General features: G+C 43.2%; 1 long non-coding RNA gene across 1 annotated transcript; it reads right to left on the bottom strand.

The window, feature by feature from the left end:
* Positions 1-4563: 4563 nt before the first annotated feature.
* On the bottom strand, positions 4564-15803 carry LOC138824888 (uncharacterized). Its single transcript, XR_011371210.1, has 4 exons — positions 15686-15803; positions 8557-8683; positions 8107-8167; positions 4564-6982 (listed from the first exon to the last, which is right to left on the bottom strand). It is a non-coding gene; the product is annotated as an uncharacterized lncRNA (long non-coding RNA).
* Between the last annotated feature and the right edge of the window lie 3275 nt (positions 15804-19078).

The raw sequence follows: 19078 nt of genomic DNA, 5'->3' as shown, positions 1-19078 counted from the left end.
GAGAGGAACCACTTAATATTTTTATTGTGCAAAGCACTGCTCTCCACTGACTTTCACCATTTGCTGTCCACGTAATAGACACAGGAATCACTCCAACACGGGAACCTTCATGAATTAAGCGATACCATCAAATGCAAGGTGAAACTTCAGTAACAAAGTGCTCAGTTCTCATCTTTTATGTCACACACTGGCACACAATAGCCCAGTTAATTGCCTACTATCCTGGAGAGGTGCAGAGAGGATCTGCAGACTAATCTCCTACGTTTGATACCAACATAGAAAGAACCATTACATTAAAGTTTTCCTATGACTTTTGAAGTCTAGGTGATTCTGGAGATAGTTCATACAGTGAAATAGAATTTTTTTATGTTGTTGGGGCTGGGAAGGTGGCTCGGTGGTAGAGTGCTCGCTTCGCATGCATGAGGCCCTGGGTTCAATTCCTCAGCACCACATAAGCAGAAAAAGCTGGAAGTGGCGCTATGGCTCAAGTGATAGAGTGCTAGCCTTGAGCTGAAGAGCCGAGGGACAGCGCCCAGGCTGAGCTCAGGCCCCATGACCGAGAAAAAAAAAAAAATTTTTTTTTCATGTTGTTAATGACAAGATCATCTAATTTCCAGAAATTTATGTCAGTCTGTTTCTGGGGGTTTTAACTAACCATTTCTAACATAATATACAGAAATCACTGCAATGAGGATATGAGATTGTTTTTATTTTTATTTTTAGCCAGTCCTGGGGCTTGAACTCATAGCCTGGGCACTGTCCCCAAGCTTCTTTTGCTCAAGGCTAAAGCTCTACCACGTAAGTCACCACACCACTTCTGGCCTTTCCTTTTTATGTGGTGTTGAGAAACTGAACCCAGGGCTTCATGCATGCTAGGCAAGCATTCTGCCACTAAGCCACCTTCCCAACCATATTTATTTCCTTATTGAACAGAAAGTGCTAGCATTCACAAGTTTCAGTTAAGGTTAGCTCTGTTATAAATTTTATTCAGTCTCATTCACGTCACTGAGCAAAAGAACTTTCAACACTTACCTCTTTGCAAAACACTAGAGACCTTTTATAATACTGTTACGATACTTGTGGCATTACAGAACCAGTACCATGCTTGGCATGTAGTAGAAACCCCAATGTTTTGAGTGGTGGGTGCTATTTCATAACAGGTACTGTGCAATCACATACAGATTCTGACCTTCAAAAATCAATAACCGTCACTGCAATATAATCTCCACCTAACACAGCAATGTAATTATCTCTGGTTTTGCTCATACCAGGAGAACCCTGTTTTGGAATAAAGCAATTCAAATATGAGGTTCTCTGCTAATATTATATCCCATTTGTGTTCTTTGTATCTACAACAAGGATTTTAGAATTACATTGTAATAGGGCCAGGAAGGTGGCTCAGTGGTAGAGTGCTTGCCTCCAACGTATGAGGCCCTGGGTTCAATTCCTCATGACCACATACGCAGAAAAAGCCAGAAGTGGCACTATGGCTCAAGTGGTAGAGTGCTAGCCTTGAGCTGAAGAGCTCAGGAACAGTGCCCAGGCCTACAGTTCAGGCCCCACGACCAACAAAAAAAAATTACATTGTTATATACTGCCAAAATTTACATCCCTTCCCCCAAACTTATCAGTGTCCTTTTTCTCTAGAAATAACTACAGTCCTGAAATGGTGAGACTCAAGAAGGACCAACTTTCCAGGAAACCTGGTCTAGAAGCATGGATTCAATATTCATGACCATTACTGGTATTTTGCAGGCATATGGCCATGTGTTTTTGTGTCCCCCGTCAGTGTATCCCCATCCCCTTTGTTCCCTGGATTCCTTGCAGTTCTGTGCTTTTTTTCTTAATATAAATTATTGTTTAGATGATGATGTAAACAGGCTTTACAGCTTCATGAGTACATTTCTTGTCAAGCATTGTTACTCCCTCCTTTTTCTGCTACTATCCCTTCCCTCCCCCAGTTCTGTTACTTTTAAAGCAAGGCTTCCTTCTTACTTTGTCCAAAATGACCTGCAAACATCCTCATCAGAGGCCCATTTATTCTTTGGCGTTTAGGTCTGCCAGGGAACATTGCTAATGTTTATACAGCAAGACAAACAGACTTACTGCCATGGATATCCTACAGAAATATAAAAAGCACAGTGAAGTATTATTAAAACTAAGACTAGAGGTAGGGGATTCAGCTTAGTCAAAGTCCTAGCAAGTGCAAGGCCATGAGGTCCATCCTCAGCTAATACTAAAATACTAAATGCAAATACTAAAAATGACATAGCAGCTAGGCACTGATGGCTGACACCTGTGACCCTAGCTACCCTGTAGTACTATATCAAATTCACCCACAAAAAAAAAGCCAACCAGGCACCAGTGGCTGTCATCCTAGTTACTCGGGAGGCTGAGATCAAGGATCAAGGTTCAAACTCAGCCTGGGTAGGAAAATCCATGAGACTCTTATCTCCAATAAACCACCAGAAAACCAAAAGTGGCGCTGTGGCTCAAATGGTAGAGCACTAGCCTTGAGCTGAAGAGCTGAGGGACAGTGCTCAGGCCCAGGGTTTAAGCCCTACAACTGACAAAAAACAAAAACAAAAAAGCCTAAATGGTGAGCTGTAGCTCAAGTGGTACATCACCCTGGTATGCAAAAGTTCAGAGATAGCATCAATTCCGAATTGAAGCACAACAACCAAGGGGAAAAAAGTAACTATCAGTCATTAGAGAAGGGGAGAAACACATAACTTAAAAAAAAAAAAAAGATACTTGGCCAAGGGAAGGAAAAATTGGCTTTGGCCATGCAAAAGTGTTAGTTACAACTTAGTAAGCGATTCAGACAAGGGTCTTGATGCGCTATCTCATTTCCATCTGTCTTTTTGTGTGTGTGCCTTTTTGCGTGTAACACATAAGAAGTATAAATCAGGGATCTTTGTTGGAGGTGCTATGTTTTGAAGCAGCACCCATGCTTGGATGGCACTATGCCACTTGAGACACCCCAACACTGCTTACTACTAGTTATTTAGGAGACTGTCTCAGTTTCTGCACAGACTAGATTCAAAACACCATCCTCTGAGCTCAGCCTCCTGAGACATAGCCAATTAACCATTCATGTCAGCACTTGTAAATAACCACAAGAAAGGCTCCTGAGCAACTAGGACAGACTATGTACATCCATGGATTATGGAGCCAGATAACCCACAGCAATTTCAGTTGCAATGTCCACTGTCAAAGTACCTACTACTTAATTTTTTTAAATTTTCATTATTATAGTGTTGATGTACAGAGAGGTTACAGTCACATAAGTCAAATAGAGCACATTCCTTTTTGGACAATGTCACCCTTTCCCTTGCTCTCCGTTTCCTCTTCCATCCCCACTGTCAAGTGGTATGATGCTCACAGGTGTCTAATGAGTACCACTGCTACATTTTGTTCACCCGTAGTGCCTCCATTTCTGTGCACACCCTTACCGCCTCCTAAGGTCAGATAAACAATACAAAAAGAAAACAAAAAAGGCACAAGGAAAAAAAATTTCCATTTCCTGGAGTTCACTGTTATGATCAGAGGCAAACAGGCATTGCGACTTTGTGTTCCTCTTCTAAAAGTATTATCCTTTGGTCTCACTGTATGACTGGAGTCACACAGAATTTAGCATTTACTGACATCTTTTAGATCCAGCTTCAACATGAGAAAAAACACGTGCTCCTTGTCTGAGTTTGGCTTTCCTTACTTAACGCAATTTGTTCTAGGTACCTCTGTGAACTATTCTACTTGGATTAGCTTTAAGCCACAACTCTGAGAGCTTAACCTCCTTCATCGCTAGGATTACAGGTGTGAGTCAATGCCACCTGGCTTAGTCTTTTCTTTACTATGTGTTCATTCACTCAGAGGTAACCATTCTCTGTAGGATTCACACATTGTGGGAATTCAGTATCACTTTCAGATACTTCAAAGTAGCTGAGGAACCTAAAGGCCTTTCCACATTGTTTACATTCATAGGGTGCTTCTCCATTATGTTTTCTTTCGTGGGCATGAAAGTAACTGAGATATCTGAAGGCTTTTCTGTTTACACATTCATAGTTTTTCTCCTGTATGTGTTCTTTTTACAAACTTGACTATAACTGAAACATCTAAAAGCTTTTCCATATTGTTTACATTTGTAGGGTTTTTCTCCAGTATGAATGACAGAGATGACAGAATGACAGAGGACTACTCAGACTTTGCCACATTGTTTACATTTATAAGGATTTATTCCAGTATGAGTACTTTCATATATCTGAATGTAGCAAGAACTCAAGGTTTTACCACAATGTTTACATTTGCAGGCATTTCCTTCAGTATGAGATCTTTCATGAGTTTGAAGATAGCTAAAACACCTCAGCGTCTTACCACATCCACATTCACAGGGTTTTTCTCCAGTATTTGTTTATGGAAATTTATATGTCTTTTTTTTTTATTTTTTTTTTTAAACTAGGGCTGAGAACCGAACCCAGGGCCTTGGACGCGCCAGGCGGGCGCCCTTCCGCTGGGCTAAACCCCCAGCCCCTGTTTATGGAAATTTAGAACTCAAAGCCTTACCACACTGTTTGCATTCATAAGGACTTCCTTACCATGTGTTCTCTCATGTACTCAAGGCATCTGTGATCTCTGAAGAATTTTTCACACTGTTTACATTCATGGGGTTTGGCTCCACTATGAGCTTTCATGGACTTGAAGGGAGGTGAAATATCTGAAGCTTCTCTAAGACCGTTTATATTTGTAGGGTTTCTCTCCAGTATGGATTCTTTCATGTTTTCAAAGAGACAGAGAAGTACTAAGAACTCTATCACACTATTTACATTTATACATTTCTCCAGTATGAGTTCTTTCATGTATTCTAAGGTAGCTAGAACAACTCAGGGTTTTACCACAATATTTGCATTTGCACGGGTTTCGTTCAGTATGAGTTCTCTCATGAGCTCGAAGGCAGCTGAGGTATTTGTAGGTCTTCCCACACCGTTTACATCGATAGGAACATATTTTAGCATGAGCATGTTCGTGTACTCGAAGGCAGCGGAGATATTGGAAGGATTCACCACATTGTTTGCATTCATGGGGCTTTTCTCCAGTATGAATTGTTCGATGCACTTTAAGAGAAGCAGAACAACTGAAATTTTTACCACATTCCTTACATTCATAGCATTTTTCTCCACTATGTATCCCTTCATGTATTCGAAAATAACGAAGACTTCTGAAGCTTTTTCCACAATATTTACATTCATAGGCTTGTATTCCACTATGAACTCCTTCATGTATTTGGAGGCTGCTGTGACACAAGAAAGCTTTTCCACATTGTTTGCATGCATAGAGGTTTTCTCCAGTATGAATTCTTTCATGCACTCGAAGATAACTAGAACAACTCAGACTTTTGCCACAATGTTTACATTCAAAGGGATTCTTAGCACTATGTGTTCTCTCATGTTCTCGAAAGTACCTGGCATGTCTGAAGGCTTTTCCACACTGTTTACATGCATAGGGTTTTCCTACACTGTGAGTTTCTTCATGAACTTTAAGACCATTAAGAGAACTGAGACTTTTACCACATTGCTTACATTCATAGGGGTTTTCTTCACTATGTGTTTTTTCATGCATTCGAATGGAACTACGTTGTTTGAAGACTTTTCCACATTGTTTGCATGCATAGAGTTTTTCTTCAGTATGAATTTTTTCATGCACTCGAAGATAACTAGAACAACTCAGGCTTTTGCCACAATGTTTACATTCAAAGGGATTCCTAGCACTATGTGTTCTCTCATGTTCTCGAAAGTAACTGGCACGTCTGAAGGCTTTTCCACACTGTTTACATGCATAGGGTTTTCCTACACTGTGAGTTTCTTCATGAACTTTAAGAGCATTAGGAGAACTGAGACTTTTACCACATTGCTTACATTCATAGGGGTTTTCTTCCGTATGTGTTTTCTCATGTATTCGAATGTATTTAAGTTGTTTGAAGGTTTTTCCACATTGTTTGCACGCATAGAGTTTTTCTCCAGTATGAATTCTTTCATGCACTCGAAGATAACTAGAAGAACTCAGACTTTTGCCACATTGTTTACATTCATAAGGATTCTTAGCACTATGTGTTCTCTCATGTTCTCGAAAGTACCTGGCACGTCTGAAGGCTTTTCCACACTGTTTACATGCATAGGGTTTTCCTTCAGTGTGAGTTTCTTCATGAACTTTAAGAGCACTAGGAGAACTGAGACTTTTACCACATTGCTTACATTCATAGGGGTTTTCTTCACTGTGTGTTTTTTCATGCATTCGAACAGAACTAAGATGTTTGAAGGTTTTTCCACATTGTTTGCATGCATAGAGTTTTTCTTCAGTATGAATTCTTTCATGCACTCGAAGATAACTAGACGAACTCAGGCTTTTGCCACATTGTTTACATTCATAAGGATTCTTGGCACTGTGTGTTCTCTCATGTTCTCGAAAGTAACTGGCCTGTCTGAAGGCTTTTCCACACTGTTTACATGCATAGGGTTTTCCTACACTGTGAGTTTCTTCATGAACTTTAAGAGCACTAGGACAACTGAGAAATTTACCACATTGTTTACACTGATAGGGATTTTCTTCAGCATGTGTCTTTTCATGTATCCTTAGGTACCCAAGTTGTTTGAAAGTTTTTCCACATTGTTTGCATTCATAAGATTTTTTTATACTCTGATTATTCTCATGTAGTTGACCTGAACTGTAACAAACAAAGGACTTATTTTGCTGGCATTTATACAGTGATTTTGTTTGGTGAGTTTGTTGATGTACTTGAAATGAACTAGAAGTATCAAAGATTTTCAAACATACCTTACATTCATAAGGTCCATTTATATTGTGAGATGCCATGTGTTGTTGAACACTTTTGTGAGAGATAAATGTTTTCCCACATTTTTTATATTTATATAGCTTCTCTCTGCATTCTTTATTTTCATATTTGTATCCAGAGTGAGATATTACATGCCTATTAAAGGAAGAATGATACATGAAAAATTGGGCATTGTCCCTGAGCTTCTTTTGCTCAAGGCTAGCACTCTTATCACCTGAACCTCAGTGCTACTTCTGGTTTATGTAGCACTGAGGAATCAAACCCAGGGCTTCAAGTAGGCAAGCACTTTACCACTAAGCCACATTCTCAGCCCCATGAAAATCTTTACAGTATTTTCACATGCTTTTAGTCCCACTGAACTTTTCTTCCCTATATTAAGATTTGGAACCAAGTGAAAGTATCGCCACACAAACCAAACTCTATCTGCCAAATAGCTTCTATAAAATGACAAGACATCAGTAGTAAGTGCTTTACTAATGAATATTTATTCATAGGTCTTAAACATAACACTGCTCCACAAATGAGGTGAAATGTGTATTTTCTGTTGTCTAGGTAGGATTAGTTGAAGCAGATGTTTCATTTACTTGGCAACATGGCTTCCACAGAACTATCACAAGAGCAACATTCATGTGTCCTTTTTTTACTACTGTTTGCAAGTGAAATGTTGTGCCAAACATTTAACATCCTTGTTACATCGAAATATATTTTTTGATAATTTTTTTCTAATAGTTAGAAGTTGTGCTCATTTGTTTTCTTCTTTTTTTTCATGGGGAGTGCCAGTCCTGGGGCTTTAACACAGGACCTGGACACCGTTCCTGAGCTCTATCTACTCAAGGCTAGTGTACTACTTCTTGAGCCACATCCCTAATTCTGGCTTAGTTGGGTGATTAACTGCAGATAAGAGTCTCAAAGACCTTCCTGCCTGGGCTGGTTTCAAACCATGATCCTAATATCACAGCCTCCTGAGCAGCTAGGATTACAGGTATAAGCCACTAGCACCCAGCCTTTTGCTTCTTTTTATTTTTATTTTATTTTTTTGCCAGTCATGGGGCCTCAATTCTGGGTCTGGGCGCTGTCCCCCCAGCTTCTTTTGCTCAAGGCTAGTGCTCTACCACTTGAGCCACAGCACTATTTCTGGCTTTTCCTGTTTATGTGGAACTGAGGAATCAAACCCAGGGATTCATGGATGCTAGACAAGCACTTTTCCACTCAACCACATTCCCAGCCCCAGCATTGCTTCTATTATGCACGTAAATTACCTGATATTTCTCTGAGAATTTTTGTGCTGATCATTCATGTTCAGGTCTGTCCATTTGCGTCCTAAATATGACCAAAAAATATTACCAATTATAAATTATAGAAAAGTAATACTAATTTCTAGGTTATATACATGGTAACCATGCCTGAAATATTCAACTTTTTCCCTATCTACATTCCAAATCTGTTGTCTATTTAGAAAAGAGAAGATATTGTGTATGTGTGTGCACATGCCCCTAACACTCTTGCTGGGCTTTGTCATTCCAGGCTGGTGCTTGGCCACTTAAGGCACACATCCATCTCTGGCTTTTGTGGTGGTTTACTGGAGATAAAGCCTCACAAACTTTCCTGAAAGGCTGGCTATTTACCACAATCCTCACATCTCAGCTTCTTGATTAGCTAGGATTACAGGAGTGAGCCATCAATTCCCGTCCAAAGGATGGTATTCTTACCTATACAGTTGAAGTTGCTGAAAGTTTCCAGCATTACATCTCTGTAGAAAGTCTTCTGAGAAGGATTCAGCAAAGCCCACTCCTCCTTGGTAAATTTCACAGACACATCCTTGAAGCTGAAAGACTCCTAAAACATCCCATATACATATACAGAACAGGTAAACTTACAGTACTATAAATGTACAATAATTCATAAACTGTTCTCAAGATTCTGTGGTCTCCAAATATTTACTGATTAGCTGTTACTCCCACATACTTATAGTACTAGAACTGAGCTTTTGAGGAAAAGAAATGCAGCAGATATATGTGATACACACATATAAACTACCTAAAAATTTTCATGAATCTTGTCTTTTAATACACAGATACTACCTCACTATGGATATAAAGTATATGTTCCTCTCATTAATGGGACAAATAAGTAACATGTGGTGCTGAACTAACCATAAATTCTTTATGGCGAGAATCACTAGAACTTGTTATAACCAAGTCCTGCCACCTGAGGTGCATAAGAAAAATCATTACAACAGTCATGACACTGTCCTTATAAACTTAAGCTCCAAAAGTTTGACCTTGGGGCTAGGATATTGCTCAGTGGCATGGTGGTTACCACTAAGTAACATGACACAACCACAAAAGTGGCCCTGTTTGGAGGGGGAAACCAGCAAGGAGGGGGAATGGAGAGGTGAATGGAGGTACATTATATACATATGAAAAATAGCATAATAAATCCCAGCAAAAACAGCTAAAAAGCGGAGGATAGGGCTGGGAAGGTGGCTCAGTGGTAGAGTGCTTGCCTTGCATGCATGAGGCCCTGGGTTCGATTCCTCAGCACCACATAAGCAAATAGAAAAAAGCCGGAAGTGGCGCTGTGGCTCAAGCGGTAGAGCGCTAGCCTTGAGCTGAAGAGCTGAGGGACAGTGCCCAGGCCCAGAGTTCAGGCCCCACGACCGGACCCAAAAAAAAAAAAAAAAAAAAAAAAAAAAAGCGGAGGATAGAAGGGAAACAGGAAAAATTAGATGGAGTGAATATGATCAAAGAACATTATATGTACATTGTCAATATAACATGAAGCTACTTTGTCCAATTATTTTTATTAATTATTTATTTAAAAACAAATTTAAATGTAGCAGTGGTACTAATTAGATACTATGTTGAAAATGAACTAAATACCTTGTGGGAGAGGACAAAAAGGAAAAACTGAGAAAACTAGGGAAGAAGTGACATTGTACAAAAAGATGTACTGCTGGGTGCCAATGGCTCACACCTGTAATCCTAACAACTCAAGAGGCAGAGATCGGAGGATCATGGTTCAAAGCCAGCCTGGGCAGAAAGTCTGAGAGACTCTTATCTCTAATAAACCACCAGAAAACAGGAAGTGGTCTTGTGACTCAAAGTGATAGAGTACTACCCTTGAGCTGAAGAGTTCAGGGACAGCACCCAGGTCCTGAGTTCAAGCCCCATGATTGACAAAAAAAAAAATTGTACTTATTACCTGACTATGTAACTGTAACCACTCTGTACGTTACCTTTATAATAACAATTACAAATTTACTTAAATTAAAAAAAAGGAAAAATTCTGCCAGGCACTAGTGGCTCATGCCTATAACCCAAAATACTGAGGATGATCACAGTTCAAAGCCAGCCCAGGCAGTAATTTCAAGAGCCTTATCTCCAATTAAGCAGCAAAAAGATGGAGGTAGAACTGTCGCTCACATTAAGAGTATCAGCCTTGCCAGGTACTGATGGCTCACACCTGTAATCCTAGCTACTCAGGAGACTGAGATCTGAGGATCGTGGTTCAAAGCCAGCCCGGGCAGCAAAGTCTGTGAGACTCTTATCTCCAATTAACCACCAGAAAACTGGAAGTGGAGCTGTGGCTCAAGTGGTAGAGCGCTTGCCTTTAGCTAAAGAGCTGAAGGACAGCACGTAGACCCCAAGTTCAAAGCACCATGACCAACAAAAAGAGTGTCAGCCTTGAACACTATGGACAATATGAGATGCTGGTCTCAAGTTCCAGGACCTGCAACAAAAAAAAATTTTTTTTTGGAAACAAGAGGTTCTTATTATGTCCTATATGCAGTTATTTCTTTTTTTTCTATTTTAATTTTCTGTATACCCTTTACCTTGTATATAAGCTTAGCTGATTAGTGGAGGGTAAGGGAACCACAGAAACAGCAGGACAAAAGATGAGCTAATACAACAATGATACTCATTAGACACTGTGTTGGAAATGAACCTTATAACAGGAGGGAGGGTAGAATGGGAAGCAGAAAAAAAATGAGGGAGAGGGTAACAGTGTTTAAAAAGAAATGTACCTTCCTTATGTAAATATAACTCCCGTTTATCCCCTTTATAATAATTTTTTTAAAAAAGATCATGCTCTCATTATGCCAAAATGGGAATTTTCAACCATCGCAGAAGTTGAGAATGCTGAGGCACTTATTAGATTAAACCCAACTTATTCAGACTCCATATTGACATCCCTGGCATTTTCTCTCCTAGCCTGGAATCATATTTGAAGAATACAGTAGAACTTTGGGCAGGTTAGTGCTTCTGGATCTTGCACATCTCGATTTCTCTGTGAAACTGTGACTCTTGTCCACTGGGAGAGTGACAGCTTGACGCTGGGATACTGGTGGAAAGCCAGTTTCAGGCGCTGTCCTGATGAGTTCACTGGGGGTCACCTGTGAGATGACCCAGGGCCTGCAGCCCAGGCAAGGCTCATCCTCCATCAACTCTCACTTCTGTTTTATCTACAACCAACTTTTTTTTTTTTAATGGTGGAGTTTAAATTTTTTTTTTTTAATTGTGAAATTACCGTAAAGAGGGGTTAAAATTACATGGGCAAGGCAATGAGTGCATTTCTTATCGAGCATTATTGCATCCTCCTTTGTTTCCCCTTACCATCCCTGAGCCCTGTCCCTCAGCTCACAGACTTTCCTGCTGGGGCTGGCTTTGGACCGTGATCCTCAGATCTCAGCCTCCTGAGTAGCTAGGATTACATGCATGAGCCATTGGCACCCAGCTTTTTTTTTTTTTTTTTTCCTTGACAATCCTGGGGCTTGAACTCAGGGCCTGAGCACTATCACTGATCTGCTTTTGCTCAAGGCTAGTACTCTACCACTTGACCCACAGCACCACTTCCAGCTTATTTTTTTTCTGTGTATGTGGTACTAAGGAATCAAACCCAGATCTTCAGGCATGCAAGGCAAGCACTCTACTACTAAGCGACATTCCAGCCTTTCCTCCAGTTCTTAAAATTCGTGTTTTGTTTTGTTTTTTCTATACATGAGATAGCTTTCATTTTTATCTGGCATGTCATTTTACACAAAAGACATTAATGCCATGTAGGAGGCAAAATGCACTAATTAAAAAACATTCAAACATTCTATTTTACAAGAAACAAAAATCTTGTCTTAAAATTTATATTGAGATTGTACAAAATGATATGAGAATATCTTTTTCTGGAAATTTTTCCATTTAAGAAATGTACACATGGGCTGGGAAGGTGGCTCAGTGGTAGAGCGCTTGCTCTGCATGCATGAGGCCCTGGGTTTGATTCCTCAGCACCACATAAGCAAAAAGTAAAAACCCGGAAGTGGCGCTGTGGCTCAAGTGGCTGGGCCCTAGCCTTGAGCTGAAGAGCTGAGGGACAGCACCCAGGCCCAGAGTTCAGGCCCCATGACCGGACCAAAAAAACCAGAAGTGGTGCTGTGGCTCAAGTGGTTCCACACTCACTTTGAGCTGAAGAGCTAAGGGAGAGTGTCTAGGCCCAGAGTTCAAGCCCCACAACTGACCAAAAAAAAGTGATAATTTTTTTAAATTTTTACTAGTCTGTATTTTCCATCCCAAGACAAGCACATATAAAATAATGTTGAATTTTTCATATACATATGTATGAATAAACAAGCCTGTACATATGTAAACAAATCTAATCAATGATTAATAGATGAGCCATGTGCTGGAGGCTGATTCATGTAACCCTGAAATTGAGAGAGAACGTTTGTGGTTTGAAGCCATCAGGGCAGGAAAGTCTGTAAGACTTTTATCTCCAATTAACCACCAGAAAACCAGAAGTGGAGCTATGACTCAAAGGGGACAACACCCAGGTCCTGAGTTCAAGTCCCAAAACAGACAAAAACAAAATAGCCTGAAGCTGTGACTCAAAAATTAGTTTCACCCTTAAATGAAGAAAGTACAGCACCAAGGTCCTTAGTTCTAGACCAGTACTGGCACACAACACACAACAACTGTGCGTTACAAATGATGGAAAAGGCCTATATGGTCTCACTAAATTCTTCCATTAAGAAGAACTGACAGGCTGGGAAGGTGGCTCAGTGGTAGAGTGCTTGCCTTATGTGCATGAGGCCTGGGTTTGATTCCTCAGCACCACATAAGTAGGAAAAGCAGGAAGTGGTGCTGTGGCTCAAGTGGTAGAGTGCTTGGCTTGAGCTGAAGAGCTGAGGGACAGCACCCAGGCCCAGAGTTCAGGCCCCACAACCAACACAAAAAAAAAAAAAAAGAAAAGAAAGAAAGAAAGAAAGAAAGAAAGAAAGAAAGAAAGAAAGAAAGAAAGAAAGAAAGAAAGAAAGAAAGAAAGAAAGAAAGAAAGAAAATGAAGGGATAGTGGGAGAACAAGGGAAGGGGTAACAATGCTCAATAAGAAATGTACTCATTGCCTTACTCATGTAACTGTAACCCCTCTTTACAGCATCTTAACAATAAAATAAAATTTAAAAAATATAAAAAAATAAAAAATTAACAAGCCGGGCGCCAGTGGCTCATGCCTATAATCCCAGCTCAGGAGGCTGAGATCTGAGGATCACAGTTCAAACCCAGACTAAGCAGGAAAGTCAGTGAGAGTCTTATCTCCAATAAACCACCAGAAAAACAGAAGTGGCACCATGGCTAAAGTGATAGAGCAATAGCCTTAAGCTGAAGGGCTGAGAGACAGCGCCCAGGCCCAGAGGTCAAGCCCCACAAAGGACAAAAAATGAAAATAAAAAACTGCAATAAGAACAGGGCACTGGTGGCTCACACCCGTAATCAAAGCTTCTCAGTAGGCTGAGATCTGAGGATCACAGTTCAAAGCCAGCCTCCTGGGCAGGAAAAGTCCATGAGACTCTTGTCTCCAATAAACTCAGAAAACCAGAAGTGGCACTGTGGCTCAAGTAGTAGAGTGCTTTCCTTGAGCTGAAGAGCTGAGGGACAGCACCCAGGCCGAGTTCAAGCCCCATGACCGACAAAAAAATAAAAAATAAATGTTGCAATTACATTTCAAAATATATTTTTTAATTCGACCCAACAAATTAGGACAGATGTTTTATTTGTTTTGGGTGTGCTAATTACATCCAAACTTCAAAAAATGGAGCCTAGCATTGGTGACTCATGCTTACTATAATCCTAGTTACCTGTAGGCTGAGATCCGAGAATCACAGTTCAAAGCCATCATGGGCAGAAAAGTCTGAGATTCTTATCTCCAATCAACTACCCAGAAGAAAAAGTCAGAAGTAGTGCTGTGGCTCAAGTGGTAGAGTGCCAGCCTAGAGGTGAAGAGCTGAGGGACAGTATCCAGGCCGAGTTCAAACCCCACAACCGACAAAAAAAAAAAAAAAAAAAGAGGTAGAGCCTAGCCTTGATCTGTAGAACTCAGGGACAGAGCCCAGGCACAGATTTCAAGCCACATGACCAACCAAAAAAAAAGGAAGAGTTTGTTCAAGATCACGCAGCTGGGCTGGGAAGGTAGGTCAATGATAGAGTGCTTGCCTCACATGCATGAGGCCCTGGGTTCAATTCCTCAGCACCACATAAGTAGAAAAAGCAAGAAGTGGTGCTGTGGCTCAAGTGGTAGAGCGCTAGCCTTGAGCTGAGGGACAGTGCCAAGGCCCAGAGTTCAAGCCCCAGACCAAAAAAAAAAAAGATCACAAAGTTTACAAGGAGGGGCTCAGAGTAGAGCTCAGTGCCCCTTTGGCCCCAAGTCCAAGCAGTTAAGGTGGTAAATATTGCCATCTAGAAGGCAGGGTTCCCAAAGACAAGGGACTCTCAGAGGTGCTAAGAGCAGAGGCGGAATGTTGAGTGGATACTATGGTAGGTGTGCTAAGGGCAACCAACAGGACACCAGCAACAGTAGCCTCCAGTGAATACAGGACTACCAAGGATGACAGGCAGATAACCAGGGAAGGGAAACAGCCCAGATGCCCTATCACCAATGGATGGATCAATAACATAAAGTGTGTGTGTGCGTGTGCGTGTAAGCGTGCATATGTGAATGTGTATATTTTTTAAAATAAACTGCCATCAGCATTTCCCGGGGCATTTTTCATGTTAAATAGCTCCACACTCCTCTCTTGCCATCTAATTTTTCTGTAATTCTTTGATAATTTTGTTACTTAGCTTGTTGATGGACTATATTACATTCATGTGATAGGATACATTACATTCATCACGGTTTTTTTTCTTTTGTGTGTTGAAATTTGCAACTAGGTTCTTACATGAGTAGCATGTGGTCTGCCACTTAATTACACACAGCCCTCCCCTTTTTCTTAAATTAAAATAGACTGGTAGCATAAAACTGATATACAAAGGCCCCTCATATGCATATGAAATGAAAAACCAAAAGCCAAGAATATCGAGAAATTCTTACATACATAAATCTAAATAGAACCAAGACACAATTTCCAACGAAAATGGAAAGCTGACCTTAGAATTAGATATTTATTTATTTATTTATTTATTTTTCCTATGGTAGGTCCTGGGGCTTGAACTCTGGGCCTGGGTGCTGTCCCATGAGCCACAGCGCCACTTCCCGTTTTCTGATGGTTCATTGGAGGTAAGAGTCCTTTCCTGCCCGGGCTGGCTTTGAACCGCGATCCTCAGGTCTCAGCCTCCCGGGCAGCTAGGATGACAGGAGCGAGCTTCTGGCGCTCCCTAACAAGAATGTGGGGAACGCGGAGGCGGGGCGCGGAGCCGCCCCGGGCCGGCGGGGAAAAGGCAGCCCCGCCCCGTCGGCGCGTGCGGGAGGCCCGCGGGCCTGGGGGGAGGGGAGCCTGAGGCTGTGCGTACTGAGACGGGGAGGCCCGGGCCGGCTCCGCCGGTTCCGCCAGGCTCAACGCAGGGTCCCACTCACCATTTCCCGGACTGCAGGGCCGCCCGGGTCTTGGCCCCGGCGGCGCAGACAGCGGGCAGGAGTTCCACGGGAGGCCGAGTAAGGCCCGCGGCACCGCGGGACGTAAGCAGCAGCCAGGGCGAGGCGCAGCGCGCCGTCCTTCCCGACGCACGGACCCCGATTGGTCGGACGGCCCTCCCGACGAGCCACCCCTCCGATGCGCGGGCCCCGATTGGACGGCCCTACCCCTGACGCAACGCGCCTCCGACGCGCGGGACCTGATTGGACGGCCGTCCCTCCCGACGCACCGCGCCTCCGACGCGCGGGCCCGGATTGGACGGCCCTCCCCAGACGCACCGCCTCTCCGACGCGCGGTCCCCGATTGGACGGCCGCCCGCCGTACCCTTTCAAGACCGAGAACGAGGAGCCTGATCCCCGCCAGCGCTGGTCGCCCTCTCGCAATCCCGGCGGCGCTGGAGGCTGAGGTCTGAGCGTCGCGGTTCCCCGCCAGCCGGGCGGGACAGTCCGTGAGAGGCACACCGGCACAAGGCAGGGAGCGGTGGCCCGAGTGGTAGAGCGCTGTGGTTTACGAACGAGCGGGTAAAACGCAGGCTTGAGGGGAACCCTTCCTCGGCACCCCAGGCCTGACGGCGGAACCCCAGCGGGAGCGGGAGCGGGAGCGAGGAACGCCCGCTGCGGCCTTGGAGCACCGACGGCCGCGGGGAGACGGCGTGGTCCACGGGGACGCCGCGTTCCGGGGACCGGGACGGAGCCCCGCGCGCGGCCGTGGGAGCCCCGCGCGCCCGCTGCTCGTGGTGCTCTCGGGATTCGAGCGAGTGGGAACGTGGGGCCCCTCTGCGCGCGATGGCTTCCCTGGAAGCACACAGAACGCTGCAGATGAATTCTGTTCTGCCGCCTGCGGCTGCAGCCCCCGTTACTAGAAGCCAAGTAAAATGTCTGGGCACCAGGGACTCACGTCTGTGACCCTAACTTCTCAGTGCGCTGAGTCTGAGGATTGGGGGAGAAAGCAGCCGGGCAGCACAGTCTCCTGGAGCCCGGCCTCAACTCCCGGCCTCTGCAGGCCCGGAGTTCAAGCCTAGGACTGGCACGTGAAAGGTAAAGTGTGCTGATCTCATTACAAAAATGAGAAACTCGCTTATTTAACACTGAATTGATTGTCTGAAATACACCGTTATGTCTTTGTTCATTTCCAGGTACTCATCCAATTATAAAAATTAAATAGGCTATCTTTGGTCCTCTTTTGTTTTGGCACTTTGACTGTTTGCATGATTCTACTTGTGGACTCCATATTACATTCCATTTACAGATGTGTACATTATTTCCCCAACATCACTCTTAAATCCTACGGCTTTATAGTAAGTACTACAATGGGAAGCTAACTTCTTCAACATGGTAACAATATATCATATGTATCTTAGCGGGTTATGTTTGGCTGGCTGAAGATTTCTCTCCCCCGAACTAGAATATAAGCTTTATGAGACATGAAACTTCATTGTACTTGATTGTTGTTTTTTTCCCTTCCTATATCTAGCATAATAGTTAGAATGTAGTAAAGTGCCAACGGAAATATTTTAGTTAAGTGAATGAAGATAGGAATGAAATAAAAGGCATGGAGACGGGCTGGGAAGGTGGCTCAGTGGTAGAGTGCTTGCCTTGCATGCATGAGGCCCTGGGTTCAATTCCTCAGCACCACATAAGCAGAAAAAGCCAGAAGTGGCGCGGTGGCTCAAGTGGTAGAACACTTGCCTTGAGCTGAAGAGCTGAGGGACAGCGTCCAGGCCCCAGAGTTCAGGCCCCATGACCAACCAAAAAAAAAAAAGACAAGGAGAATTATTCACAAGTGGGAGGACATAAATGGTGATACCATTCATCTGGTGAAGAAAGATCCTAACCTTCCCTCCTGGGAGAACAACTTTTGGTGAAGATGGAAAATAACTGGCTCAGTGTGGGACACGGTTCCCACTATACCTGTTATCCCAAGCCAGGTCCATGTCCTTCATCCATGCTCTGCCTGGCCTGGCCCTGAAACACACATCTGGGCCTCTTTCTGGAGCAAAGGTTAAAAATAATTTTTTTAAATTTTTTGTTGGTTATGGGGCTTGAACTCTAGGTGCTATCCCTGAGCTCTTCACCTCAAGGCAAGTGCTCTACCACTTGAGCAACAACACCACTTCCAGTTTTCTGGTGGTTTATTGGAGATAAGAATCTTACAAACTATCATGCCCAAGCTGGCTTTGAATCACAAGCCTCAGATCTCAGCCTCCTGAGAAGCTAGGATTATAGGTGTGAGCCATGATGCCCGGCTCAAGGTAAAAATATTTTAACCTGGGACCCTTCCAGTCACCACCACCTTGAATCTCAAAGACCAAATTAAGCCATAATTAGCAAAAATTACAGTGTCTTTGGCATGTTTTAGGAAGGGAGGCCTCTCACAGTTCCTTAGATGTCTTTCTCCCATCTGGGCCAAATGAACAGGAGAATATCATTTATGATGAATGTAGGTACAGGGAGTCTGGGGTTTTTTTTTAGACGTTTGAGTAAGGCTGTCAAGAGAATACAAAATCTTATGTTTTTCCCAAACCTCAAAACATTTGTATCAAAGTAACTAGTCTTCCTAACATCCACTGCATGGGCTGGGAAGGTGGCTCAGTGGTAGAGCGCTTGCCTTGCATGCATGAGGCCCTGGGTTCAATTCCTCAGCACCACATAAGCAAAAAGAAAAAAGCTGGAAGTGGCACTGTGGCTCAAATGGTAGAGCGCTAGCCTTGAGCTGAAGAGCTGAGGGACAGCGCCCAGGCCCAGAGTTCAGGCCCCATGATCGGACCTAAAACAAAAACAAAAAACAAAAAAAAACATCCACTGCATGCAGTGAAGAAGGAAGATACAAAAGTCCACACAATGGATGTGCACTGGCCACCAGAACTGAGAAATCCTCCAGTCATCTCTGTCATGCTAATTCTCCCTCACAGGGAAGCTGAGAACCTCCTTCCACACACCAGGGACCAGGAAATCACCACCGCCTAGCTCAGTCCCCTCCTCTGATACATACCTTAGATCAAAAGAAACTTCTCCCCTTCAGGAGTGAAACGGGGTGCCCATAAAACAAAGCCAACCCAAAATCCACCCTTCCTGTGGCAGAATCTAGAATTCTAGGGGACAGGGAGGTAGCAAGGAAGCAGCACTGTGAATTATAGAGGTTTCATGTCATCAGCACATGTTTTACTGTCTAACACTCCACATCTGAGCCTATGGTTCTGGGGAAGGATGGCCCTGTGTGACAAGGGGAGACTGACTTCTGCTTGACAAGGTCACACCATGGGAGATCATAATGTCCCTCACTCTTTAACACAGAGCCCTCCGAGAGGGGTGCCCAGCCACGCCCACAAATACTTT

Source organism: Dipodomys merriami, unplaced genomic scaffold, assembly GCF_024711535.1.
Source record: "Dipodomys merriami isolate MVZ:Mamm:240054 unplaced genomic scaffold, mDipMer1.0.p SCAF_13, whole genome shotgun sequence".
Taxonomy (NCBI): domain Eukaryota; kingdom Metazoa; phylum Chordata; class Mammalia; order Rodentia; family Heteromyidae; genus Dipodomys; species Dipodomys merriami.
Note: the sequence above shows the minus strand (reverse complement) of the source record. Positions and strands in the feature narration are given on the sequence as shown.